Genomic DNA, 6,268 nt, shown 5'->3' with positions numbered 1-6,268 from the left:
TAATGAAACTACTCCTATTCTCTTTATATATCCACATGTCCCCCAGTGGCACAAGTAGAATGTCTAATCAAACCTACATTACGGTTTTTTAAAATGATTTAACCATAGTTAGTGTATTTGTACTTCTGCAACGCTAAAATTAAGGGTTCGATTTCTCGCAGTGGAAAAAGTGCAGATTGTGTAGTTTTAGAAACAGAATTAACTGAGGTTCTTTTCTGCCGTAGTTTATTTAGAAATAGGCTTAGCAGAGGGTTCTTAACTGCGGTAGTTTGTTTAGAAATAGGCTTAGCAGAGGGTTCTTAAATGTTGTAGTTTATTTAGAAATAGGCTTAGAAGAGGGTTATTAAATGCTGTAGTTTATTTAGAAATAGACTTAGCCGAGGGTTCTGAGTTGCCATTGCTTGTTTAGAAATTGACTTAGCTGAATGTTTTTAGCTGCCGTAGTTTATTTAGAAATAGGCTCAGCCGATGGTTCTGAGTTGCAATTGCTTGTTTAGAAATTGACTTAGCTGAATGTTTTTGGCTGCCGTTGTTTATTAGAAATAGGCTTAGCTGAGGGTGTTGCCCCCCAGTGTCACAGTGGTATGTCTGCGGACTTACAACACTAGAAATCGGGTTTCAATACTCGTGGTGGGAAGAGCACAGGTAGCCCATTGTGTAGCTTTGTGCTTAGTTCCAAACAAACAAAAGCTGAGGGTGTCATCATGGTTCCTAGAGCTATTGCCAGTTGAAATATTTCGGACTTTTTCTGTCTTGTATATTTCTTCAAACAATCATTCGTTTTTGGTCTTATCTAATTCGTTAGGTTCTGTTCTATTTTAAGCTGACTGTGTGGTGTCCCATTATTTTTAGTAATGTCGTGTATATAATTTTCTTTTTAGTAAAATAAATAAGTTAGACACATTCAATAGTCAGGAATACGTTCTACCATTTTAGTATTTGTAACCATATATTCCATTTCAATGCTAGGCCTAGTTCGCTTCTTCTGTTTTTTATAAGTTGATTTGTAAAGAAAAATACGAAAAATAAATTTTACCCCTCCCCCACCCCCACTCGGTACTCGGGTTGTAACTACTTTAACAAGAGGGGGAACTTCTAAATGTAATGATTAAAAAAAAAGGTGTACACTATTACTAATACTGACATTGATACAGAGAAACTGAAAATTGAATTACATCCATGATGAGCAGCTAATTAGATCAAAATAAATGCTTAAGAATAACTTTTTATAAAACTCACTAAAAGTAACGTTACTAATGGTTGATGGTGACAATATTTGGCACAAGGGGAATCAGAACGGCTGTGTAGCTGTACACACGTATCTCCATTGGGACCGCGTCAGTCAGTGAAGTCTCACTCTCGAAAAGTTCCCCCGTCTCTGGAGTACATAATTTTGTTAACAAGGGAGTGAAATTGATATTAATTTTAACAATGGGAACGGACTTCCGTTTTAACAATAGGAACGAACTTCCGTTTTAACAATGGGAACGGACTTCCGTTTTAACAATAGGAACGAACTTCCGTTTTAACAATGGGAACGAACTTCCGTTTTCGGTTCATTAATATGCAACAAATAAAAATAGTTACTGAATGGATTGCAAAGTAAAACTCTAATAAAAAAAACAACTAAAAAAACAAAACAGAGTCCCTTTTTTTCTTCAGTCTCAACTCAGTTCACTATTCACGTGAGAAAAACGAACGTAACGAATCTCATTTTATCACAAGTTTCAGACACACTTTAGTTGACGTTTCGTGACGTATATTTCTTTAGAAATTATTACAGAATGCACGGAGATGCTTTTTGCCTTAATTATACCCAATCATTTTTGTGCTGGATGGATAGACAGACAGACAAACAGAGCCGTTTGTAAAGTAATAAATACGTCCTACCTTTTACCTGGAACCTTGGTATTGTACGACTTCACCGTATTTCTCTATCTGACCACATTTTATAAAATGGCAGGTGTGTTGGTCTGGATGGAGAACCATGTTTCTATATTTACATCCAGAACCACCTTTTCCTATTCCAAACATCTGTGTGAGACGAAATGCAGATGGTGACGGCGAGAAAAGTGTGTTTTTTTTCTATAAAATCTGTGCTCACATAAGAAGCAAAATAGACAATATACAATGTACGATTGTAATGTTGACTACCTAGGTGTTACTTTATCTTCGTTGTTATTAGTACTTGCATATTAATACTATATACGTCATTACAGTTACATGTATCGTAAGTTAATAAAGTGTTTAAGTGTTCAATAGCACTTAACAAACGTCGTTACAGTTATGTGTTTAATAACACTTAACAAACGTCGTTACAGTTATGTGTTTAATAACACTTAACAAGCTTCGTTACAGTTATGTGTTTAATAACACTTAACAAACGTCGTTACAGTTATGTGTTTAATAACACTTAACAAACGTCGTTACAGTTGTGTTTAATAACACTTAACAAATGTCGTTAGTTATGTGTTTAATAACACTTAACAAACGTCGTTACAGTTATGTGTTTAATAACACTTAACAAATGTCGTTACAGTTATGTGTTTAATAACACTTAACAAATGTCGTTACAGTTATGTGTTTAATAACACTTAACAAACGTCGTTACAGTTATGTGTTTAATAACACTTAACTGACGTCGTTATGTGTATAATAACACAACAAACGTCGTTACAGTTGTGTGTTTAATAACACTTAACTGACGTCGTTATGTGTATAATAACACAACAAACGTCGTTATGTGTTTAAAACAGGTTAGATACTGGTCTATGTTCGCTCCACACGCGGAGACTTGAACCCCCGAATTTTAGAGTTATAAGTCCAGCACATAAATTTACTGCTGACGCTCAAGACTTTCGTAACACTGTTTGTAATTGTATTTTTTTTTCTTGCTCGTAGTTTTTCTGGTTAGGTTTTATGTTAAATAATTTATATCTGATACTTGTTAATGTGTTATTCTTCTCATAACTTTTAAATATTTTTAATTTTTATGACATGATAAATAATTTATTTTCACCTGAATAGCTACTCTGAAATTTTAATTACATTAAAATCTGGAATCACGTGGGTTTTTGTGTTTAATTTTTATGTTTTTAAATAAATAGGTAGACAGCAGAGTTGGCCAAATTAATAATAATAATAATAAGTTTTATCAGTTGATAATTATTGCTAATAGTGATTTTCAAATCGTCTGCTAAAACAACTTCACAAAATATTGAAGCACATGGGGGTTTATAGTCCCTCCCCTTTTCGATTTTTGCCTTGGTGTGTGAGAGAATATTTGAATCCTCAGTTAACCTCACTTTGTGGATTTTCTCATGACGACGGTAGACGATTTTCCTTTAACTGACTAGAAGACATGGGGGGGGGGGGTGTCTCTTGGATGATACAAATCCAAAGTGCGATCCCCTATTACTCCATGACTTTAAGACAAGGGGGTCTCTTGGATGATACAGATCCAAAGTGCGATCCCCTATTACTCCATGACTTTAAGACAGGGGGGGGGGTCTCTTGGATGACATAGATCCGAAGTGCTATCCTCTATTACTCCATGACTTTAAGACAGGGGGGGGGTCTCTTGGATGACATAGATCCGAAGTGCTATCCTCTATGTTACTCCCCGGGGAGCCTTAAGGTTATACGCCAAGTTTGATGACAATCGGTCCAGCAGTTCGTCAGTTATAAGCTGACACAGACTTGTTTATGAAATTACCGAATATTTAGAAGATATAGGGGTCCCTTGGATGACATAGATCCGAAGTGCGATTCCCTGTGTTACTCCCCGGGTAGCCTTAAGGTTATATATCAGATTTGGTGACAATCGGTCCAGAGTTTCGCCAGTTTAAACCTAACAAGCTTGTAGCTTTTCTCGACTTTCTTTAATCTGTGGAGCTCGTAATCGCAGTATGTAATCAGTTTAGGTTTGTTTTTTTTTGTTTTTTTGCCCACTTCTTTTATTTACGAATTTAATATGATTATTTTTCTGGTAAACCTTCTTACGACTGTGAAACTGGTAAAAAAGAAAGCAGAGAATATTTCGTTACAGACGACCAAGATAATACCATAGCAACCTACCTCTTTCACTCTTTCTTTTTATATATATATATTTTATTTTCTCCTTTTTTTTGTATTATTTTAGTCTACCGAAAAGTAGCTTGTGAATTACTGCGTGAAGTTTATGCTGGTGAGTTTGGGATTGTAAACTTATCCTGTCACACTAGGCTTTTGAAAGCTATTAGTTCCAACCTATATATATATATATATATATATATATATATATGTGTGTGTGTAAATAAAAAATATCGCGGGAATAAGGGACGAAAATAACCATTCTTTTTTCGTTGTATATCGAAATATTCTCGCGTTCGTTCACCTGTATTTCAAATCATTTCACATCTCATCTTTATTTCCCTCCAAGATTTACGAAATAACTTTCCATATTTCGTTTTTTTATGAAATGTCTTTTCATTTATGTGTTCCTGTAATCTTATGTGGTTTTATGTCATAGACCAGAAGAGACTGAACATCAGTCAACAATACCAAAAGGATTATATTGAGAGGATTAAAATATGTAAACATAAACTGGGAAGGATAATATAAAAGAAGTGTGATTTTTTTTTTTCTTTGATGTAAAACTTTTTATGTTCTTTTCAATCACAGCAATGCTTTTTCAGATAACTTTCCGCTAGGTTTGTTAAAGATTCTTCTTGCATGTATTGTGGAAACTTTTGAACTAAGACTTACTCTTGCTTTTATTCAACCAGATAAAATCTTACGAATACGGCTGTCAGATAACCTATAACATGTCAGAAAATAACCTCGGAAAACTACAAGTACAACAAAACAGAAACTTCCAAAATTGACCCCAGTAAATTACACACATAAAATCAGAGACCTACACGCTTTAACCAAACTAGCTTTTAAATATTATAAAAAAAAAAGAAATAAATTGACAGTTGCGCTACAGGAACGTATTAGCGTCACTATCAAACACTACGTCATACAATCTTTACACATAATCAAACAGGAAAACAAAGAATAAAACACACACACACAAAGGGTTCAACACTATGTTATGTTGTTGCTGGTAACTATCATGTTTTCTTTTTACGGCCAGGGCACAGAACAGATAGAAAGTCATATGGTCCCCCCAACCACCTGAAAAGGGACTCCAAGGCAGTTCGTTTCGATAAAATCCGATTCAATAAAGTTTATTTAAAAAGTGAAATTAGTTTCTAAATTCCGGAATTAATTTTACAATAATTCAATAGTCAATATGATTTAAATTTAATACTTCGAATGCATCTCTCAGTCTCGTCTCTATACATCATCGACAGCCACAACATCTTTACACATCATCGACAAGACTTACATTATTCCTTCTCTGGCCTTCTTCACACTTTTCCCGTGATTATAGTCACTGTAGCTAATTATTTCCACGTGCGGAGTTGAAGGGAAATAAACGTTCCCGAGTACCCCTGGTGGGAAGAGCAGACCACTAGCACGTGGTTTTCTCTACAAAACATAATTCCTACCACGGTAATTTTTTGTTTGTTTTTGAGTTATTTGCTTCATAAAGTCTGACAAAGCGCTTGTGGCGGTGTGTGCTGCTGGATGGTTGTCTTCCTTTTCCTCAGTAGTACAAAATTAGTGAAGGCTACATTTGAACACTAGGGATCTCCGACCTGTCCGTTTAGCTCACATGTGGATAAAGTTCCAATTCTATTAAACTTGCGATAGAAAGTTTTTGTTGCTCCTGAAGTTTTGAATATGATAATTCATATATCATATAGTGTCTAAGTTAAACATAGACTAAACTGAGAAAAAAATATTTATTGATCCTAGAACTAGTTAAATGGAAACAGAACGATAGGTGGAACTCTTTGTAACTTTTATGGGGTTTTTAATCCCTTTTCCACTCATCATATAGTAACCCTATATTAATTTAAATGTGTGTGAATAACGTTATGGCGGTGCACCTAATTTATTATTCGGTATTATAAAACGGGCCAATTTTTTTTAATGATAATATTACAGATTTCACCAAAGGTAAAAATTAAACTATAACCTGTGACGTAAAGGCCTAATACATTCCTTGATTCGCTTCACGTATTACCTACTTACCTTAACGATGGTGTGTCGAACGTATATGTTAGATATACACGACTGTTTCATTTAAATTTAATACAAGAATTATGATCTGGAGACTTGTAAAGCGCGAGTGTTAAATTTAGTATTTTTAGAAGCGATAATTTATCGCAAGTTT

General features: G+C 34.6%; 1 protein-coding gene across 2 annotated transcripts in view; it reads right to left on the bottom strand.

Moving 5' to 3' along the window:
- Positions 1-1,962, bottom strand: part of LOC111088934 — an 11,508-nt gene extending 9,546 nt beyond the window's left edge. For both annotated transcript variants that reach the window (XM_022400284.1, XM_022400285.1), the window contains exon 1: positions 1,891-1,962. The gene's annotated coding sequence lies outside the window, so the exon portion shown is untranslated. The remainder of the gene's footprint in view (positions 1-1,890) is intronic.
- Positions 1,963-6,268: the final 4,306 nt, after the last annotated feature.

Source organism: Limulus polyphemus, unplaced genomic scaffold (genome assembly GCF_000517525.1).
Source record: "Limulus polyphemus unplaced genomic scaffold, Limulus_polyphemus-2.1.2 Scaffold4783, whole genome shotgun sequence".
NCBI classification, from domain to species: Eukaryota; Metazoa; Arthropoda; class Merostomata; order Xiphosura; family Limulidae; genus Limulus; species Limulus polyphemus.
This window is presented reverse-complemented; position numbering and strand designations above follow the sequence as displayed.